The following is a 23897-nucleotide window of genomic DNA, read 5'->3' as shown; positions in this document are numbered from 1 at the left end:
TTCGATTATCTAAATAGATCCCATTAATTTTTTCCGATCACAGTGCCGCAATAAGAATTGCACGGCGAAGAATTCGTATCGATGACCTAAATCGTTAAATCGTGCGATAAAACTCATGTGCTAGGTAGAAACTAATATATGGCGATTATTGTTGGACATTTAAGCGAATGATCGTTTAGTGCCAAGTGTACTTAGATTTCAAATGCAACGAGAATGTGCGCACCGAGTGTAACGACTGCCGATGTAAGTGCGGCAGCTCAACACATCAGAAATTACTTCCAACCGAAGCGTGTGATTTGCCGGGGTGTCGGTGTACGAAGGCTACTCAACTCGACTCCGCGTCTAGAGGGTGATCGTATGCCACCCTCGCGGGGAAACCCCTTTTTCATCGCACACGTTCGCCGCGGTTATCCTATAGTCGCGTTGCAAATTGCCTGAACGGATTAACGGACGAAAGGAAGCTTTGTTGGCTTCTGCTAATTGGCCATTTAAATTTTATTACACCGCCGGAGCGACGGTGTAATGATCGGTTTATCGGACGCCGATGTTGTCACGGCATTTTAATTATCGTCCCGGTCGTCCGTTGCTATTCTTCCGACAATATCGAACAAAAGAATTTCGTAATTTCTCGCGGGAAAATTGCGGGGTAAAGTAGAAGATTCCCTTCGAAGGCCGCAAAAATTCATCTGCAACATCCATCATTGTCTGTAATTAATAATTTGTAATTAATGATGACAACTACTAAACTAAAGATATTAGGTATCGTCAAAATCTATCATTTCTCTAAATACAATATCTTGCAGAAAAACTAGAAAAAATTGGTAATATCAGAATTTTTACTCTTCGACAGTGATGATTTTATATATTTTAGCGATATCACCAAAATGTTTGTTAAAAATATTTTCCTTTCCCTTTGATATATATTATTAACTATTCTTTTATTTCTTACCTTCTGGTTTCAATGCTTAATTTTTTACAAAAAAATTCTCGCTTCACATACATTTCTCATTCGATACCAAAAGTTCCAAATGCGAATTTCGGTGAGTGTAAGAATAACAAAGACACGAAACGTGCGGCTGCGAGAGGAAGAAGAGAAAAGAAAAGGCGAAGGATGAGGAGGAGGAGGAGGAGGAAGAGGAAAAGAAGATGGTGGAAGAAGGAGAAGAAATAGCCTAACGCCGATCGAAGAGAGGGAGCCCCACCTCTTGCGAGAGCAATGCCGTGCCGGGACAGGCCCGTCGAATGTTAAGGAGACGCGGGGAGCGAGCATAAGCCTCGTCTAACCGTACCTCACCTCCACTCTCGGAGGCCGCTGCGCGGCCGGCGATCCCGTGTATGATTTCCAGCTGGTCTGCCATTGGTTGGCGGGTCCGTGCGCGGTTACCGCCTTCGCCATTAAACAAAACGCGCTGCCCGAAGAGGGATCAAATTAAAAATCGAAGGGATTCGGGCCCTTTGCAGCGTGTTTTCGGCCTTGCCGCGGCATTGTTGCGATTCGCATGCTCCTTTTACAAGCATCTGCTTGTTTGGCTATACGGTCCGAATCGCACCTGCAATTGTTCCTCACACACGTGGCTGTGAGGAAAATATTTTCGGGACTCCATTGCGGAAATAACACGATAAACAATATAATTTGTGTAGTTCAAAAATAATATAATTTAAATAATTTAATATAATGTTATCAATGACTTAACTCTTTTAAGATAATTAGGTAAGTAAGATATTGAATCTAGTTTCATTTTTATTTAATTTTATAATCCGGTGTATCATTGTCAGTATTTATATCTTCATTGCGGCTGATGTTAACTTCTAAAATAGCTATCCATACAGCAGTTTGTATCTCCAGCTAGTTCTAAATATACGGGCTGTTTACGCTACGTCGCATATACCATCGTGATTGAAAGTGCAGGTTGAGTCGGTCGTGACCAACGCATTCGGAGCATAACGCGATTACAACCGCGTACATCATACACATAGCGCATCTTGAAAAATTCATGTTGGCATTCACACAGCACAATTCCATTCATATTTTACTTGTAATTAGTAATTTTAATATATCTTGTTCAGTCTGAGAAATCATCGTGTTGAATTTACAAATTTTACAAAAAGGATTTTTATATGTGCTCGTATAATTTTTTTATTTAATTTCTTTATTTAATTAACATTTTTTTATTTGCCTTTTCTACCTAACGAGAGTAGCCTACGTTGACAAGTACAAATGAATCCAATAAATATCAAATTTTCATCGAGGTTGATCCGAGGGAACGCCACTATTATCACGCTGAGAAAAGAATATGCGATACCGATATCTCGGTATCTCTTGGGTTAAATCGTGGGGTTAACTCTCCTTTGCTTTCTCTCTCTCTCTCTCTCTCTCTCCACTTCTTCCTTCGCGTACGATGCGCCGGGTCCAGGGAACAGGAGGTGGCGGAGGAAGAGGGCCCAGCATTGTTCGCGGACAATGTAAGCATGTCCGGAACAAAGAGCGGTAATCGACCCGTGTAACATTTATAACGTAATGGGAGGGCCTCTCTGGCCCATAATAATATCAATTACTGGGCTCGCGGAGGAGCGAGGGAGATACTATGAGGATGGAGAACGCGTCGGAGGGAGAGCCGGCGAGGTTGGCGGGCGCGGGTGGAGGGCCTTAGATCGAGGGGAGCGGATCGGCGACGCGGATTCGCAGATCTGTCGGGCAGAAAATTGACGACGTGGCCCTCTCTGCCTCCTCCGGCCGACCAGCTGTCTTCGGGATCGTAAGAGGACGCCGTGACGCACTCGTTAGGCCTCGTAATCGGAGAGTAACAAGATTCGCGTGTGAAGCACGACGACTTCGTGATTCCTGATTGCCCCAGTGGTATCCTGATAATACGCTATGGCTACTTAGATTTTTTCGATAATGGTCTCGTACGAGATGGCCTCTTAACAAGAACGCGTGTTAACTCGACCTTTCACTTCGTGAGATTTGAGAGTACAATTCGTGTTACGTTATATGTATCTTGTATATATTTGTCGCTATTGTTCTGAACCGTTCCCCGAAGACGCTAATGGATTTTATAAGATTTTTGTACAATTTCTTAAAATATGTATATTACTATCTTCAGCAAGAGATTATTTTAAGGAGCGCGTATTAATTAAGGCAGAAACTTGGCATCAGTATTTTTTTACGTATTCCCGTAAAGGTTCAGAAATTTTATGCGCAGAAATTAGAATACGATACTACGAAGATTAGGAGATGATGATCCGCCGCCATGATTATTGGCATTAGGCGTGTCTGTCGCGCCTACGAATTTTGCAGGGATCGTTTTTGGGGTTTCTGAGCTCGACCGATGTTCGAGGCAGGTGGGGAGCGACGTGATACCGGCCGGGAGTATCATAGTTTTATTCTTTCCACGACCGGGGAAAAAATGTAATTGGCTTGACCGAAATCTATCGCCGAGGGTAGAGGAGATCGCGAATAGGGGTGCATGGGGATGTGAACGAGGGAGAGAAAGCGGGTGTGTGCGAACGGGGCGACCTCTCGTAATAATAATGATTAGGACGACGAAGCGATCCGCGAAAAAACGAACGAGAGAAAAGACGGAGAAGGAGTCGTGCAACGAAGCACCTTCAGCTCCATTCCAAAATGGCGGCAAACAGGGAGGCTCGCGTGAAACACTGTTGCGTAACGAGACTCATTTTTCGGCTACAAAATAACATCCTTGGTCCGTTATAGATTCAAAAACACATCTGTTTCAATTACAAATTATATAATAATTTTATATAATTTATACGATTTCGCAAATAATAATGTAACCAAGATATTATTGATCAATACAGTCACGAAACGTACACCTTATATTATCTTGTACTGCCATTAAAAGAAGCAACAGTATGCACTTTTATTTTAGTCAAAATTAAAAATCATGCAACAAAAAAGCGAATAATTCGCGAAGGTAGGCTTAACCAGAAGTGTTTCTGAATGACGAATATGCAGTCAAGATTTCGCTCGCAATCAGCTGTCAAGTCCGCGGTGGTCACCGAATCAGCGTAACGAGTAGGATGCGTGCCCTCTCGCTTTCGTGCCCTTCGTGGCGGTCCGGAAGAAAGTGGAGCATTCCTGTGCCAGTAATCGCGTATGCACGCGATTTTCTGCATCTCCCTTGTCCTACCTCTCCCTTCCCCGGGCATCGTTAAAAATCCACTCCGCCGTCGCCGCCATGCAGTTTCGGGCTTTCCGCGAAGCGCGCGTCGGGAGAAAAAAGCGCTGGCGAACGAGCGACCGCAGTTATGTCACTATTAAAAACGCATTAATCCCGAAATTCCGTGGTCCGGATCGCAGCGCGCTTTATGCCGACCGTTCCGTATAAACGGCCGGAACGCGCCGCGCGCTATCCGAGATAGCGGTGCAACGCTCGCGGCGCTATTACCGCACTCGCGTTTTTGCTCGCACGTATGTTGAAGAAAACCGCACCGATTTCGCCGAACGCATCATCGTGGTGATGGTTCACGCTGACGTGTGGTTATCGTGCCATTTCCCACGAATAAAGGATGGCGCAATACGTGAAACTAGCAACTGGTATATGGGTTTAGTGTGCAATTCAACGTCTTGAGGCTGGGTATCGAAATATAAGCATTATTTGTTCTTCGAACTTATATAATATAAACTTATGTAGCATAAACAATACTCAAAAAATATAAATTAAACCGTCTTCCTTGTTAATTATTACTAGCGGAGGAAAAGATTACCTCTGATATAAATTAAAATAAAATATTTTTCAAGGATTTTCAAGGAGGTAAAACAAATTATAATGATATTTAAAACATGTACCTACTCTGAATACGATTTATATTAATCTTTATTATTTAAAAACGTTGGGAGAATATCAGGTACATGTGCATCTTGATCTTTATTAAGTAAAAAATAAGAAATTAATAATCTTTTGGATGTAGTAACTTACATCGTAACATGAGTATAACGTAAAAAATAGAATGTTTTGTTTCGACGATATTTAACGAGAGAACTTCGGAGAATCCGAGAAGTTTGCATTTGTCATTGCGAGAATCCAACGGCATTGTTCCGCACTTAGGATTAAAAGGCAGCGATTCAGTCAACCCCGACGAGGGGCGACGGAATGGATGCAATATTACGAACGTCATTGACAACGAGAGAATAACGAGCAGCGCGGGAAAGCCGGGAGCTTCTAAAGCTCCGTTAGCCGTCACCGCCGCTAATGGCACTTCTCCGACCGACGAGGGGAAGATTTTAAGCTCGTTTCGCGGGAAAACTGTTGATTTTCCCCGAACGAGGAGTTACTTTCCTATACCGCATTATCTCTCAAATGATCGATCGATTGAATGTACATTATGATGAGCGTAGAAAAGAATTCGTATTATATAAATTGCATTAAACTAGATTGCAATAGGGCGACAAATAAATATTTTATATGTGAGATTAAATTCTATTTATTAATATAGTTCAAAAGAATTATAACACTAGATTGACACATCACAGTCTTCTTAATATTACATGTATGTTATACAGTCGATTATTTAAATTTAATGAAGCATAAAGTGTGTTATAACAAGTATTAGCTATCAACAGAATTTTCTGACACACAATATGCGCTAAATTATACTTACGAAACCTGTCGATCGGCTTCGAATTCCACGAAGTATCACGAGTAGAAGACAGCATTTAAGTCTAGGCGACCATCATTTCGTCGAACCATTTTTAATAAGATCGCGGCACAAAACGACGTTAAACAGTACGAGTCCTCGTGGTCACTCTCTCCCTTCCCTCTTCCCATTCCTAATGATGCACCCTGTAAAAAAAATATCATGTTATCCACGAGGATTCGACGCAAGGAGGACAAAAAGACGGAGCGTCGGCGGAGTCGGGAGCGGAATCAAGAGGGAGCACACGACGAGAGACACCCTTCTGTGTGCCTAATTCGATCGAAGCCTCATTATGATCTTAGAGCTCGTCCTGGCAAACCTAGCATTAGTATAAACACGGATCGGGAGTACCATTATACCGAGCCGCGGCGGTGGCCCGTTTTGAATACGAAAGGAGCAGAGATATTATGTTAATCGGCCGGACGATATTACAATATGCGATCGGCCGCGTTGCTCCCTTCCCACAAGAGCCCTTTTTCAGATTTTTCGCCCACGTATAACGTCGCTTATACGCATATACGTGTGCGTATCTCTCTTCGGAGCGAGAGAGCAATGTCGTAATAAAAAAACAAAAGGAAAATAATTAATAAACAGAAGGAGAATGCGCCGGCGTCGGCACATAGCGGTATCTCATGAATATTTATTTGGGTCAGACTTGGACTGTTCGAGGTAGCCTTTTGACGCTTCGTTAAGCGTCCGACAAAGGAGGCCCGTCGACCGAACCCTTTTTAACTTCTACGGAGTAATTAGACGTCGCGAAGACGTTCCACCTAGTCGTCGCGTCGCCTAACTCGCGATCTGTCTGTTCTCCCGAAGTCGGGAGTGAATGCCGGGATCGATGGGGTTGACGAATCAAGATGAGGGTAGTCCGATAGGAGAAAGAGCAAGAGAGAATATCGCTTCGAATTCATGTCACCTTTCTCATTTCGTCTTTGCAGATTAGGGGAATCTAAATTGCAGTGCGAGAAGAGTTAATCGATCGGTCGACGACTGAATAAAATATTATATTAACCGAATATAATTGAATATTTCTCGCGTAAGATACTTGCGAGGAATATATGCATCGCGTATCAACAAATTATTCTCGATCATACTCTTAGATTGATTAATTTAACCAGATTATACCATAATTTTAACTTCCGATAATTATATGATCTATTATTAGAAGATATCGATTTATCCCACTTTTTAACGAAAGGTATTTTAACGCGCATTTAATAGGTGTCAAGGTACAACTACAGACTTTTTCGTACTTACATAATTATTCTTTGTCTACATTATTTTCTGAAATTGATCACGAAATAGTTTTTTCCGTGAGAATTCTTTGAAAGGGGGGGGAGAAATACGGATTAGATGGAAACAATGTTGCGCAATCACGTAGAGGAATGATTATACACGTTAAATTCCTAGAAGTGATTTCTGCATTCCCTTTCTGCGGATCAACGCGTTCTCGCACGGGGCTATCAATTATTGAAGTAACTTTAATTGCAATCACATACGTAACCGCCACGGGCAAATATATCCGCGATCTGTACTTACAATTACATCACAAATTGTATTCTCTATACCAGTCGAGAGAGCTGACGCGCGTAATTTTAGGTCTCGTTACCTCTCTCATTGGTTATCTCTGAGCATTATCGAAGTGGCAATCATTTTCAAATGTTAGTGCGAAACACAATTCCCGCGAATTAAAGTCACAATAATATCGATAGAAAATAACTGACATTTCCGATTAATCCTTCCATCAATTACATTTGGTAAGAATTAATTCTCGTTCTTTATAGATGGCGTTTTACTAGCTAATCAATGTGTAAGAAATATTATCAGTCACTATTGAAATTCAAAACTCTGATATTTAAATTAATTGATTAACTTCAGGTGACAAAATATTCTAATATTTTCAAAGCACTCTGATAAGATTAAAAGTATATAATTGAATATAATCGAAAGATTAATATTTGTAATACGCGAATATTAATCTTGGTATACACTTTCGTTGGTTTAATTTTTTGTATAATTCTTGACAGACATACGTTAAAATTTCTCTTTGTGATACATCGTGAGAGCGTGTATTCTTTTGCAAAAATTGCGCACAGTGGCTGTCTTTGAGTTCGAGCGGATTATATGGGTGGTAGAGTTGAATGAAGGGTGTAGGAGGGTTCGGCTACTGAGGGATCGTTGTTGCCATGGTAACATCAACCCCGTCCTCTGGTCGTTTGCCATCCCCCCCAAGAGGGATTCCTCCGACCGTCAGGGAGGGTGCGATCCATATCTGCTAACGCGGAGTCACGTTTGAATGGCCATTTTGTGTCTACATTTGTCGAAGAATAATTCCGAATACTGGCAGATTTATTATTAATTTAAATTGAATGTGATTATTTTTGTTTGCTTTATTTTATTTTGAATATTTAGGTTCCTATATAGATTAAAGTAAATGCTAAAAGAGTTTAATGCTCTGTTTTATATTCGCAGATTGATCTTTATTAATAAATTGTGATAATATTTATCAGGATATTGTCAGCCACTTTTATTTTTAATTTTTCTGCAAATAAATTGTAAAACTTTGCAAGACTCTTAACAATATTGTGATCATTTTTATTTAAATATAAGGTTATATTATTTTTCACTTATAGAATGTCCTGTATTAAAAATTCATAAATAGAATAAAAACATATATTTTACTTATATTAATTTAACATTAAATAAAGAGATATTGCGATTAGAGAAAATTTTCCTACCCGTTTGATTTATTTTCGTGCAGTTATTCTCACTGAAATAAACGAGTAAATTGTTCCTACATAAAGTATAAACATAGAGTGCGATAATACTAGGCGCGGCGTAAAAGCAAAAAGTTCAAGCTTCGCACATAAATGGCGCGTACAAAAGAACCCGCGTGTCAAAGTTGACTGGGAAAAATTCTGAAACAAAGAACGAGGAAGCGGTGATTAAAAACAATGTTGCATGCTGCTTCGTAATTATGTGTTTTCGTATTTATATAATCTTTACTGAGCTCCGACTTTGTGAATTTACACAGTGATGATACACATGGACTCTAAGTATCATTTGATGCACTTGATACACATCGCGCCCGCACGCCTTTTAATATCTGAAGCCGCACGGCTGCACGGAAAGGGAGAAAATATGTAAAATTATTATCTTTCACGCGTTGAGCGTTTCAGATTTAGAATTCCACAACGGCCGCATAGCAACGGAAATAGTACGTTCCCCGATTCGTTTCTGATGACCAAAATTCCACTTGACATAAATGTCGACATAATCCTTCGATAATATATACTGCATATTTCAATATACTATTAAAAAGAAAGTTTTGAGAAAAAATATATAACAATATGTGTAAAATTTAAATTCGTAAAAAGTGTTATACATGAAGGAAGGTTGATTCTTTTAAATTAACAATTTTTCACTCATTTAAAATATCTCTGCAGTGCGCAATGACAAGAAAAAGAAATATTTAAAAAAACTTGATTAGTTTGGTTAAGAACTTGTCTATGTTCTATGGTATCTGAGGAGAAGCACACAATGTCCATGAACGGCAATTATTAATTACACTTCGTGGCTATCATCACTGGTATCATTAAACGAACGCAACGGCGGCAGTTAGACCGTCAACACCGATAATGTCCCACGTGATTAATTATTCCCCGCCGTTCACACCTTGCGCCGAGGATCGTGCTCGCGCAGTGAGGAAGCATCGCTGCGATAATTAAGAAACAATTGTTTCCAACGCATTAATCCGCGGCGGGCTCGCGCAAGCGTTGCACATAGAATTTTCAATGACGCTTTTGAGAACTGTACGAGGCCGCACTCTACATCCAACTCCGCACCCTCTCGAATGTGCATAGGGGTGCACTGTCGCGATATGTCTGCATTGGCCCTCAAGCACCAATTTTGAGAGTCACGCTCTTACAACCTGTTACGACGTTAAGAGGAAATAATCATGCGGACAATTAACAAAGAGTACACCTCACAGACGATACATGTCGATTCACGCAATGTAGAGATGCTATCGAATTTACACATCGCTTCAGGCCACTCTGTATTTAAATTAATCGAGACACTATTTTAATACCAATATTCTTATTAATACATGATAAGAGTCTGATGATATGTAACGTGTACAAATTGGCTATTAAAAAGTCAAGAACACATGTTTGCCTTAAGACACCTAATATATTACGTATAATTATTTGAATTAACATAAATTCTTATTAAAAAGTATCTTTCTTGAAGTTTAAGTGGGTGTTTCTTTGTATGTATTCAAAGTAATCGAGACACTATTTTAATACCAATATTCTTATTAATACATGATAAGAGTCTGATGACATGTAACGTGTACAAATTGGCTATTAAATAAAGTCAAGAACACATGTTCGCCTTAAGACACCTAATATATTACGCATAATTATTTGAATTAACATAAATCTTTATTATAAAATATCTTTCTTGAAGTTTAAGTGGGTGTTTCTTCGCGGACAGAAATTTGCACCTTAATGTGTCTTCTTTTGCATGCACGTGTATCTAATTTCTTATACATTCACAAGTGCTCGGATATACGTTACCGTATCTGGCGCTTGATTACGCATGTAATAGCCTACAAGAGAGAAAAACCGAATGACAAAAAGTGAATTTATTCCCTGCTTTGCTATTATATAACTACGCGGAAAAAATTAATTCTTCCAATGGTGGAAAAATATGAAAATTGCTGTTTTTTGAAAAAAATAAAATTTTATATCATTTTTTATGCTTGTTTATTATGCATGAGATTCTGATATTCTGCAGATATAAAATTATTTTTAATAAATAAAAAACTTTTTTTCTTTCTTTCTTTCTTTCTTTCTTCTCTAGAAGATATAAAATATTCGTCTTCATAATTAAGATTCAACAACTGGCAGAATTAAATTCCCTTCGTATTTAATTTCGCTAAAGAGAGAAATAATAACGAAGAAAGGACGAAAATAAGACGTGAAAATCCCGAGATTCTTCTCCTATCGCGAAAATTGCAATATTCTGGGCGACCCTATCTTTTCTACGATTACAGCTTCATGCAGGGAGCGAAAATCCCGATCGAACTATTTAGCCGCCCTTGAAGAATCGTCCCTAGCCGGGGGTGAACGGAGGGGGGAGAAAGGGCGTAGATATCCCTTCGAGCTTGCTCGAGGCAGAGCTGCGTGGTGGAGGCCCATTTGCGATGCAAGTAACTCCACACCCCCCGAGATATCTTCCACCTTCGGCGGGCTCTCTGCTTCCTATATACCTATGCGCGCGGTGGGCGATGCACATGCAGGCAGACGCGGGCAGAACCTATCTGCCATGCACGATCGCTCGGTTGCATATAGGCTGAGACGCGCAGCACGTCATTACGCGCGCGGAAAGCAAAAAGACGAGCGCCTCACGGCCGGCCAATCGCCGTTCGCGTGCTAATGAATCTGAACCGGCCCGACCAATGGTGGGGACCACGTATACACCGTTCCCGCTTATGTGCCCGATGTAACCCTTGCAGCTACGTCGCGCGGAACCAGCCAAGGGTGTGGTGCCCTTCGATCCAGGGACTCGAGTATCGCGCACGGATCGGGGTTGAGCGCGAATTACCGGGGAGTTCTGCGGCGCGATTTTTCGGCTGATAACGTTCACCGTGTTAACCGCTCGAGGTCAAAATATTGATGTCTCGTAATGCTGAGATGAACGCGAAGTCGGATTATTAGATTCGAAATAGCTAAGCTGATCCTAATTCGTACGTATAAACATTTTTTAGTAACTTATTTTTTTTATAAACCAACGGGTTAAAGAAGAGATGAAACGCATCCCTATCGTGGTCCTTCCTTACTGCATCAGGCTTGCAATCATCGATGTAACCGGATGTAGATCTCTTATGCGCGCCGAGACAGCATTTTATCATAAAAATCAACGTTTTCTTTTTTGTAAAAATTTAGCATGGAACTTTCCCCATATGGTTCTCGCTGGTACGCGAATCATATGCAACGCACGTGCGATCACTTAAAAATTAATTCGCATTATCAATAAATAACTACGTGTCGTCCCTGAGGCCACCCTAGAGGTGTACGTAGTAGGCTGATGCCGGAGAACTCACGCGACTGCATGAATTTTTTACTGCCTACCCCTATCCCATAAACATTATGCTCGCCCGTCGGCAACGTTACATAAGCAATAAACTTAAATTTCATCTTAACATCGATCAGTCGGCCTCCCACGCATTCAGATATCCCTTTAAAAACAGTAATCGACATACCTCCGCCGACATTTGTTATTCGCATCGCGAATCGAGGTCAATGAATCGAGGAGCATCTTTCCTTCGAGGGAGCTTCGTTCTTACACGCCTTCGACGTGTGTGTCTTCCAGTACAAAGGTACAAATTCATGCCGATATCATCCATGCTCTCGGTTTCCGAATTGTCAGCCGAATTGCCGGTGCGTACGAGACGGGCGCATAGAGAACAAGAGAGCCGAAGGGGAAGCAAGGATATCTCGAGTTTCGGGAATGCCGCCTATACACGCTTACATGTAAAATGCCTGCATGCGCGCGTGCATGAACGCACATTGTCGTGCAGCACAACGACGCGCCGCGGCTCCGCGCTCGGTGCATGTGCATTGCCGCCGCGCGGTAGAGAGCGGAGCGGAGCGGTGCAGCGGAGTCGGAGAGGCGCTCAGGGCTATCATTATGGCGGCAGTAGACACTCCCTCCTTATCGCCGGTTTCCAGCACGAGTCCCAGACGAACGAACGAACGCTCGCTCGCTCGCAGCTTCGCTCACTCGCCATCATTATGTTTTCCGCGGCGGGCAAGAACGCACATTGAGAGAGAGAGAGATAGAGAGAGAGAGAGAGAACGGGTACTGTATTTCCGTATACATGTCCTGCATGTGCATGTACTACAAGCGCGTTGTGATGGAGAGACGAGCGCGTGCACACGGGCGTGGATACCAACGCGGGGCCAGCATTGAGTCTCTTTCTCTCTCTTTCCTTTTTTTTCCATAAATGTACCTCCATGAGCTCTTTGATGCTTCGCAGTGATACTTTGGAGAAAGGCCCCTAAGCATTTAAATGAAAAGTGAACCGGACTATATATCGTCTCTAAATTTTCTGGCATTTTGCTTGCCATTAAATAATGTAGCAATATCTTTTTATAGGAGGAAACGCGTTTACTTGCATTAAAAAGAGAGAATTTCATGGTAGGAAACTTAGGTATATCTCGAAGAAGCGTTATTTCTTATGGTGCGGTGCACCGGTATCAATGTAATTTCCGATTCCAGAAAATACGAAGTAGCAATCGTTCGCGACGGCGGAAGAACCGCTATTTCGCAGGAGCAACATGGCGAATAGGGAGGTACCGCATCGATGTTAACGCATGAGATATGAATTAGACTCACAAGTCAGCTGTAGGGCGGCTTATATGTGTCGCTTTCTTAAACTGTTTTTTTTTTTACGACTACGGAAATTACAGCGCGTACACGTAGCAGTAGCGGCGCACACGGTCGCAACGACGCGACACGAACGGATCGCTCACGGGTGTGGACCAGAACGCGGTCATCATTGAGCCGTACACGTTCTTTCATTTCCTTAAACACAGCTCGGCGAGCTCTGTTACTTTGTAATCGATAGTTGTGCGAGAGAGGTATAAGCATGTAGTAGAAAACTGGACTGACCGGAATGGCAGACCGCAGAAGCGCGGACGTCTGTCATTATTGCGAATAATAATGGTTGCTTAGCGTAGCGGTTTAGTTGTAACGCTGACGTTTGCTCTCCCAAAGATTTAGTGAGAAAGCACGGCCTTTCGTAACCTCCAAAGTTATATACGCTCTACATACCATTTGTATAAAACAAAACTAAATGAATCACATGGTTCGGGAAGGTAATTTTGCGATTTCGTTCAAATTGGAAACAAAACATCTTGCTTGAAAGAAAAGAATATTTTGAGTATAACATCTCACTTTCTCTGTCACGATAAAAAGGAAAATTCTGTTGTAAGAATACGCCGAGTGTCTCATAAATTGTAAAGAAAATAATAATACATCGCACGATGGCATCATCTAAATTGCTCACGTATTTTCGCGGAAACCGTACTTCTTTATCGCTTATTTTTTTTATTTCTACAAGACACTTTAAATTTTTTGGCGTACAGGCGTTTACATCGATAACGATATCAAGTTGAACCATCACGTTGATTGTCTTCCGGAAAAAATCGCAGTTTCACTGAAAGGATCGAGATAACGTTCGATCGCGGAACCGCGCGCATAGCGGTTAAATACAATGGGCGCGATCATTATAATCAAAGATCAGATAATATTGAAGGTGATCGACTTCACGATGATACGCGAGTGCGAAGATAACAGCTCGCCGAGCCTTGTTTTAGGTCGTTTCCGTTATCATGACACGATCTAGAAGTTAATGCGCCAGCAAGATTGATTCTAACGGCAATTTCATTCTCGAATGCATCCACAGAATCGATAGTACGCGATAATTATTGTGATTTATTTACTCCGTGTAACGTCGCCGCTTAAGCTTCCGCACGTTTTCCATTTTGTCAAATGTTCTTCCTTATCTATCCGGAATACAGTTAGCCTATTATTACATGTCTGATTATCAATCGCGCGCTGCCGATTATTTTTTAAATAAATAAATTAAATACTTCCTTTATTGCTTTTAATATAATGAATGCTGATACGATCAGTGAATCAAGTAACGCTTTATTTAGGTAAATAGATAATTCTTTGCAATTTCTCTTTCACGATAATTCTTATTGTACAATACATTTTATGATTATTTTATTTATTAATCATTGTGAGATGTTATTTTTATAATACAAGATACTTTTTATAATGAATTAACTTTAGTTTAAAATTTTGGCCTGGAATAAGAGCAAAGTTATCGCTTGGCACTTCGATTTATATAACAATTTCGAATGCTCAACAAATTAAGGCAAATTTAGTCTTATTTGACGTATTTTATATATTTTTTTGCGTAACAGGGTTTACAGGGTTACGCAGTAATCCTTACCTTCCGATGAATCTCTCCTGCATGGTTCTTGCGAAATGGTTTCTCGGAGCTGTTTCTGAAAAATCGGGGATGTCCTTCGCAGTCGAGCACACGGCAGAAACTCGCAGGTATCCGCAAACGATCGGTTTTTGAGCGACAATCATCGTCCGACTCTCTCGAATCGTAAACTGTGCAGCCTGGTCGAATTTCCAAGTTTTGTGAAGCTCGGCGCGATGCCAATATCTGCGACAGCTGAAGTTAAATATCGAAAGCGATTATTATAGTTAATTGCTAGGAATTTGCGAGTCGGAATTTTAAGAAAAGAGCGACTTTGTGAGATAATCCTGACATTTAGACAAGTCCAATTGTTTCACAATTTATTACATTGATATAGTGATACATTAATATAATGTTTTAGTACTCTGAGAGATCTTTCAACAAGTTTTCTTTCATGAATATGCCGTATCCAATACTAACCTGGCAAAGAGAGAAATGTCTTCTCAATCGTTAACGTGCCATCGAAAGAATGACATTCGCACAAGACTGACATTTAAGAGACTCCACACGGGTTTTCTCTTCTTGCACAATCAAAGTGACTTATTATGTGTTACATACATAAATCTATACGTTAAGTAATTGAATTGAATCCTTCACGTGCAGTACCTTGAACACTTCGACAATTTTTTTCGTGGAAATATAACAATACAATCGATTGACACTCCTATAATTATCTGTCTATAAGTAACTCTCTTCTTCGTTCAATACATGAGAACTGATGAATGGACATTCGTCGATCGTGACGTGTTGTGTAATCGTTAGCAGTCACATTCTCTTTATCAGAAAATGCGATGTTGTTCGATCTTCTTTCGGTTCCCTTGTACCGTTTCATCGATTTGGGAACTGTATGAATTTGCTGTCACTTTATGCTCGCGTGATAAGATCTGTCATTAAACGTGACTGTAAAATAGATCGATAAATATGTCGAAGGAAATTCAGGGATCGTCAAATCTGAGTGTAATAACGATCGTTTGCCAATTCCGCAGCGACAACAATGCTGAGCGTACGTGCATCCAGAACGACATGTGTGCCATTGCAGGCTTCTACGTCTCAACACGCACGAGGAGACCTTTTCACCGGAACTCGTTGAGGGCCACTCTAAACAAAGCCACCAGCAATGCTACGTAACGTCGCACGTACAGTCGACGATACATCACCGCGATCGATTCACAAAATAAGTCATCAGAAACGCAACTGGTGAGTCCTATCAAATATTTCTTGTATACGATAGGCATTGATATTAACATTTGGGCAGAATGCGAGATTGTTTGATCTTCTCCTTAAATCGATCAGCAGAACTTTAGCAGATTTTCAATTTATAATCAATCGTGTTTTGATCCAGATAATGTATCGCAAAGCTTCCAAAGAATAGTTTCACTATATACGTTACACCTGTCCCGAGTAACACACGTGAGCAGTCGCCATGTTCCATCGCACAATACACTTATACCACGAGGAATAAATTGAAGAATAAAAAAGAGAAGTAAGAAAGAGAATGTGTCGTGGGGTTCACTCTGAGAAAGAAGTATCGCGATAACGTGACGCTGGTATTCCGGTAGTGTGGCCTCGATATGGCTTCGGTAACTTTCTTCCGACCGCTACTTTTTTTTGTGTTCGCCCCGACTGACTGACCGCCATGTCTCGGTCACTCACACCACGAAGAAAGTTCTCCACCGCAAAATCGAACTCGAACGAAGAAGAGGAAACGCGCTCTGCCGTGCAAGCAGGAGCATGTGACAATCCGCTCGCATCGAGGACCGAGGAGAGACTCTATAAGGTGGTTTCCATCCCCCAATAGCGCGCGGCTGGCGCGCTGGCGGTCCCGACGCTGCAATCATTCCCCGGTAATGATTGTCATTACCGGGCACGGGAGGGCGAGCGAGAGCGGGTGGACGAACGGAGCAGAGGGATTGGCCTGCATTGCGATTGCGTTTCTGTCTGGTCCCATTGGCCGACAAACTGCGACTACGGACGCGTCTGTCCCTCAACGGACGATGCGGCGACCTGCACCGGTTGGTGGAGGCTTAAGTAATATTCCCCTTTTTTGGATGATCTTTATTTGATAGGAATCGACCGTAATCGCGGGCTTCGATTGTTGAGCCGCAAGTACTTTCAGGGAGGGACTCGGGTCGATGAAGATTGTGTTTATCGATTTTTGCTGCTCGCGAGAAGAGGAGAGGAAAAAGAGAGCTCCAGCTGCGTTTTTTGCGACCTGCAGGCGGTAGACTTTAATTAAAGAGATAAGATATAAAAGCTGCATCAAAGTGTTATCAATGCAACTCTACGAGAACGTAAAACACGAGGAGGTATAAAAATGTTTTCAATCTCTATTATAACTATATAAATACACAAAACTGTTAGGTAAAATGTTTTGCAAATCGATTGAAACGCTTTGTCAAATATTTATTAATAGACGTTTTTAATTGACGCATATTTCTAAATCGTATATATAAAATTGAAGTAATAAGAAATTATAATAAATTACAGATGTTATTATAATCGTTGAAAAAAAAAAGATTACTAAAGATTATATAATTTTTACAATAACGATGCAAATTTACGCAAACGCAAGTGACTAGAGAAACGTGTCACTCTGCGTGAAAGCAACCCTCATTCGCATCTCGACCCGCGCCCATTCATTACTACATCTGTAGCACTCACGCGTGGCCATTGAGCGGAATGCAAGTAGCAAATTAACCTGAGATGCCCGGCTAACTTTTCTGAATGGGAGATTACTTACTCGTGCGAGCGTTCACAGAATCGCTCAGTATCTAATGTCCGCTTCGCGTTTATCGGCTTTTTCTATGTCGATAATGAATGTGTGATTCAGCGGCCTATGATAATTTATTCTGAGGTCTTTTTCCCACGATAGATGATCTTTAATGCACTGTGAGAAATAATCATTTCTGCTATTTTTAATCAAACGCTATGACAGACTTTATAATCTTTTCAATTTTATGTAAATACTAATATAGCCCACGGAAATGTGTGTTTGTTGTTTTTTCAAGTTTTTTTTTTAGTATTTCTTTAATATGCACTTCACCATATTTTTAGATACCTCTTTACAATTTTATATTATAGATATACATATCTCTTCCTCTCTGTCTCTCTCTCTCTTTCTTTCATGTACACACGCATATTAATTTTTCTAGTTTATGTAATTGCCGATTACAGTTGTGAAGTGTACAATTAATTGATTTGCTGAACCAAATGTTATCAACTCAATGTGTCGACTATGCGAATTTAAAATGTCGACGAAAAGAGTGAAAATCGATCCAGGAGTAAAAAGCACGAAGTACGAAGAGGACACATCAAAGCAACAGATATCATGGTAGGGGCCTTTCATGGCAGCCATTATCGCATTACTTCCACATGGCCGAACGTCATTTACCTCACACCCCCGCGATGATTTGAGGGCAACCGAACCACCGACTCAACCCCTCGTACGCTTGTGGACTATTGGGGCCATTATATTGCAGCAGCATTGGTCCGTTGTCAACTTCACTGTTGGATCAATCAGCACTATAATTTCTAAATACCTTATCCAAAATCAACATACCATTTGTATGCTAAATATAAAAAATCAACAAGTTGTCTATAGAGAGTTGATTACATTAATTGTTCTATATGGATGTATAAAAATATTGAATTTTTAAAATTTTTTGTAAATATTCATATTTTAAGTATTTTATATTTTGTTTTTGCATAGATTAAATATTTTAGTTAAAATAATATATTTGACATAAAACTTAACTCTTTGAAATCCTTCATTTCTCAATTTTTAATAATTCAAAAGTCCATTTAATCCATGCAAACATATAAAAAAGTAAGTTAACGTATAAGTTATAATATTACTGCAATGTATTTTTAAGAATCTTTACGAGATACGCGGGGTTAATTTTCTATCGCAATATTTTATATTTCTCATCGTCTTAAAAGCACGGCGTCGCGGCGTCGTCCGCATCACATTTCCGCAAAGTACGCGGTGCACTTTCGAGGCAAGGTGGAAAATCCGTTCGCGTCGTCGTCCCTTAAAATCCATGCGGAGGAAAATCGGCCGAACGATCTCACGCTCGATTATCTCCGCGGGAGACATTATCAAGCCATTAGGACCGCCGCGTCGCCAGGCTCACCGATGACGCTCTCGTTGCACTATACCAACTCGTCATCGGATTCAAAATTCCGGCGTGGGCGGGCGCGACGAAATGGCTTGTCTCCCTTCTGAGAGTCTCCTTTCCATCTCGTTCCCATCCTCGTGCTCTTCTCTTCCACCATCGCGACTCGCACCTCCTCGCGCGACAACCGCATTAAGCACTTCGCAACGACAATTTACGATACATTTGTCGGAGGCGCGGGCATACTTCCCCGCGAAAAGTTTCCCGAAGGACGATGGTGAATTTTTCCGCTGATGCCGTCGATATATCTTACATTTACAATGTTCGCTCAACATCTTTTCTTTTTGTTCATGCAAATAATGTATCTTTTTTAATAGATAGAAATGTTATTTGCCGTGTAAGAAAGATGTGCAGGTAGAGCGATGCTACATTAATTTTGAGAAACATATGTACGCTACAGTTATTGTAAATATGGTTACAAATTTATTGCATAATCAGCTATACATTAAAAATATTATAACATGGCTAAATTGATCATATCGCATCTCCAAAAAATTTATCACAAACCAACAATTGAAGTAATAGATTGAAATATTTAAATTTTTTCATTATAATGTTTTGAAATCACAGAATGTTCTTATATGTAGATACATGATTGGGATTCTAGATTGGGTGTTCATAGCTTGTAATAGCAGACGATAATTGAGTCTATCCTTAAAAAGCTCCTATCAACGCTCGGATTACAAAGCCGCTTTCCACGCGCGCGGCCAAGTAGGAACCCACGAAAGTTGTAACTCGAGCAACGAATGAGCTCGTGGATTGTTAATTAGGAGGCCCAAGTTTGCGAGGTAATCAGGAATCGCATTTCACCGGTGTACCCCGATGTGCCGCGCACGAAGTCGATTCATCAGCGAGGCGAACGGTTGTCATGGGGATGCGACCCGCCCTTTATGCCAGCCCCATGCAAACCTGCGCATTTCTCGAAAACTGTTTCCCTCACCTTTCGAATACACGCGAGAACGCAGTTCCTTTAGATATATATGGCCACGAAATTTCTCTTTGCCCCGTTTACCTTCCCTAATTGTTATTTCGCGGCGAATATTACCTGCTGTTTAAGACAGTAAATGCGACAAATATATGTACATTTAAATGACATAATGACAGGCCTTTAATAATATCTTAAAATATTGCAAGTATAATGCAAATGTAATAACCATAGACATAATTACAATTCATTATCTTTTATATTATTTACCTATTTAAAAATATAATTGCTACACATACATATACAAATAGAAAATAGAAACAATATTTAACTTGCCATTTCTCCACTAAAATTGATATCGATATAGATCATTCAGATAAACTAAAATTTCTTTTACAATTATGAGACATCTTTCTCACGAAGAATGTAAAAATAGCGGAGAATTTCCAATTATGCGAAACAAAGGCGTTGCAACTGGAACAATATGAGAGAAGAACAAAAAAATGGCTTCATCATACCGCGGCATCTCGAGCACCCCGCCTTAAAAGCCTCCTTGACTTTAAGGACTCGTAATAATCTCCCACAGTGTCTCGGATGGTCATGGGGAGAATCATTTATCTGGTGCAACGATCTCGTTCGCACGAGGATTTTCCAAGATATTGATCTCTGTGAACTAATCCATACTTGCGAGATGAAATATATAGTCGCTAAAGTCATTCCTTTATATTAACGGTTTTATATATATATATATATATATATATATATATATATACATATTTTTACATTCTTTTCTTTTCGTGCGCTTATTTTGTTTCTCGCGACTTAGTTCTGCATCATGATGAAATCACGCACACGCACACACAAAGTGCTTCTGTCTCAATTATTTTAAAACTATTACAAATTACCTGGCTGATCTGATTTCGCTTCGTTGCTTTAACAAGTAGTAATCCGATTAGACAGAGACGATGTTTCATCCGCTAAGTATCTATAATTGTACGACAAGCGGACACACTCGTAAAATTAATCGCTTCCTGCGCCACACAAGTCTAGGGACTCCCATTTTGGCGTTGAACGATGAAGATCCGCAACTCGCCTACACTCAAATCGTGTCGCTAATTTCAATCTTTTTTTTCTTCTCCGACTTTGTACAATGCTCCCACGATTTGTACAGATGACACTCCTTAAAAAGATAAGATATACGTTACGTCATTTCTATTTAAACCGCGTCATGTATCTTCATAAAACTCGCTACTCAAAATAAAAACAAATTATCTAATGGACAATATAAATATATAAAAAAAATTTATAAACATATTAAAAATGATCTAAAATTTAATTTTTTTAAACGGTAAATAAATAAAAATTGACAAAAAACACACGGAAATCTTAAAATACATTAAATTCAGCGCCAAAAGGATTGATACACTGTAATGCATCTTCCACCTGTCGTCACATTATGAGTTACATCGTTCACGTTACATTGTACCGCTTTCTTTTCTGCGAAGTTTACGGGGTGAGGCCGATGTTACCTCGCTGTTCGACTCAATACGCCTGAATCACCAAGATGAGAAGAGCCCCCTGCTGTGTGTTGTCGGCTACCCGGCTACCTGCCGTCCTCTCTCGAGGTCCGCCTAAGGCCTCGCATTCATCATCGCGGGACCACCTCCGGTGACACACGACGTATCGAGATTAACGCGGCATCCGTGTCCGGCAGCTCCTTCTTACGCTTATCGAAATTCCAACACAACAATTACGCACATCCTCCGTTCTTCATCCTTCTCTTGCACTTACACGGGATTAATTACCTGTGTCGCGCATTTGCACGAAGAAGCTGTCACATAGACTTTTCTTGCGTTACAAATGTTGCTACACGTGTTTTCTCAGGTGACGCCAAGTCACCGATCTGGCAATTTACCCGATAATGGAAGGTTCGATTCCAAATGATAACTTACGAGGTGCGCGGTATTGAGTAGCAACGCGGTATTTACGGAAACATTCATCTTAAAAAAAAAAGTTAACGTTAACGTTCGTGAAAGAAATGAAGGTGGTTAATAACATTGTGGAGACGCACCGTGGAACCGGTCGGCGCGAAGAAGAAGCTTTCGCGGAGCGGAGATTGATGCACGACAACGTAGTTAATTCCTTTTTTTTTCCGGCCGTGATATCGTGTATCGCCCGGTGTACTTACATATACACGTAATCTCTAATATGCATAAACAAGATTGATGGGCACCACGTGCACGGCAAGATTTCGAACGGAGGACTTCCGCAAGGAGAGAACGTCCTTCGGCTCTGAGGACGCGCCGACCGGGACACGTTGGTGCCGCCAGGCAGAGGATTAATCCTTCTCCCAGGATTTTTCATTGTCGACACCGACCGGTTCATTCCTGAACCCAATAATTACGCAGCGCTCGATCGGCTCGACCTCGGTGGCGAAACGACAGGCGTTATGCCTCTTGCCTCGTCGCCTTCTCTACGCCGCGGCGGAAGGATGCTCCGCGTAATGAGGGATCCGATAGCGAGTCGCACGATAGATGCAGTTAATTAGGACACTGGGATGTAGGAATATACATGTATCTCTCGAGGATACTAAGAGGTTTATAAAAGAGAGCTTAATGAGTCAAACTCCATCTTTTCTGCACGTCTAAAGTTTATCGCAATATCAAAGATATAGGATCTAGGCCTGAATGGAACAGTGCAATTGCATATTTGATATTATATTTAACGTAATTTGTAACGATTAATTTAGTGCTAAACAATAGAGCGTTATATTTAAGAACTGAATTTTATTTCCGGTAATTTTATTTTACAAATTTACGTAATAATTATGTATTACTATTATAAGTAAGATGTATAATGCTCTCCATGAATTTGATTCATACATTATTATCGCGACACACGCACACACACATACATCCTTTTCTCTTCATCACAATGCTGCCAAGCTTAACAAATAGCGGTGTATCCCGCCTCGGAATTACATCGCGCCAAAGAAGGCTCGCCGCGCGACAATTCGATCTATCGATTAATCCCGCCGCGACGGCCGTCCTGAAAGATACATGATTCCTGAGTAATAAACGTAATTACAAATTTAACGCGTTCGACGCTGCGAGTCGGTAAATATACGCACGAGTCCTTGGACGCGTATACGCAGATGAACCGCGTCGAATCGCGGAAGAATCGAGTCCCGTCGCACGAAAAAAATGGTAAGAGGAAGGAGGACGGGGATGGCGAGCACAAAGGGCGCGCGACTTAGTTCCGCATGGACCTTTGACGACCACCGTGCGTTGACGCCCGTCTCTTCACATCCTCCCGTTCGTCCTCCCTCTCGTCCGTGCCGCTACACGGCCGCCCGCCCTGCTCCGCGTCTTTCCATCTCGCGCTTCCGCCGCGAGCTACACGGCACCGACGCGCCGCAGCGCGGTGACGATGATTAATCGTCGCACCTTTGTCTCGCGATAATGAGATTTCGGTTTGCGCAACGCGTCCACCTGCGGGAGCTACTCTCTCTTTTCTTTATCTGAGATCGTTCGACATTCCCCTCCCGCTCCGGTGATGGACCGACGCGGTTTGCCTCCGCGGAGACACGATCTAATACACGCTATTACGAATATCAAAGAGTCTGGGAAAAGAGCGGTGGTCAATGAGAAGGCTTGTAAATTACGAGATGCTACGCGAGTGTCATTAGAGACCGATCTTGCCTACGGAGACCCGTGATCGCGCGACTGAATTGTCGGATTGGGAAAAGTTGTTCATATGCGATAACCGTACGTTCTCATTTATTACGTTGGAACATAAGTATCACGGCAATAGTTTTTTATCCCGCGGTCAATCAATCGTATTCGCAGCGAGGAAAGAAAGATCGGCAGTCGGATACGGTGAATGTAAGAAAATGTTCGAATGCCTCTCTCATCGGCATAATTACGCGATTACTATAACGCGCAACTTATCTCGCTCTCGAGCGAAAGCACTTTTCTCTAAAGTTTATCGGAAGGCACGTGAAAGGAGAGCGAAGAGGGGGAGGCCCTCTAATTGCGCGCGCGGCCGCGTTGCAAGCCCGTGCCTGTGCGGA

The 23897-nt window shown here is 41.3% G+C and overlaps 1 long non-coding RNA gene across 1 annotated transcript; it reads right to left on the bottom strand.

The window, feature by feature from the left end:
- Positions 1-112: 112 nt before the first annotated feature.
- On the bottom strand, positions 113-16071 carry LOC139813691 (uncharacterized). The gene is made up of 4 exons (XR_011732220.1): positions 15146-16071; positions 14690-14920; positions 5623-5804; positions 113-686 (listed from the first exon to the last, which is right to left on the bottom strand). It is a non-coding gene; the product is annotated as an uncharacterized lncRNA (long non-coding RNA).
- Positions 16072-23897: the final 7826 nt, after the last annotated feature.

This window comes from Temnothorax longispinosus, chromosome 5 (assembly GCF_030848805.1).
Source record: "Temnothorax longispinosus isolate EJ_2023e chromosome 5, Tlon_JGU_v1, whole genome shotgun sequence".
NCBI classification, from domain to species: Eukaryota; Metazoa; Arthropoda; class Insecta; order Hymenoptera; family Formicidae; genus Temnothorax; species Temnothorax longispinosus.
This window is presented reverse-complemented; position numbering and strand designations above follow the sequence as displayed.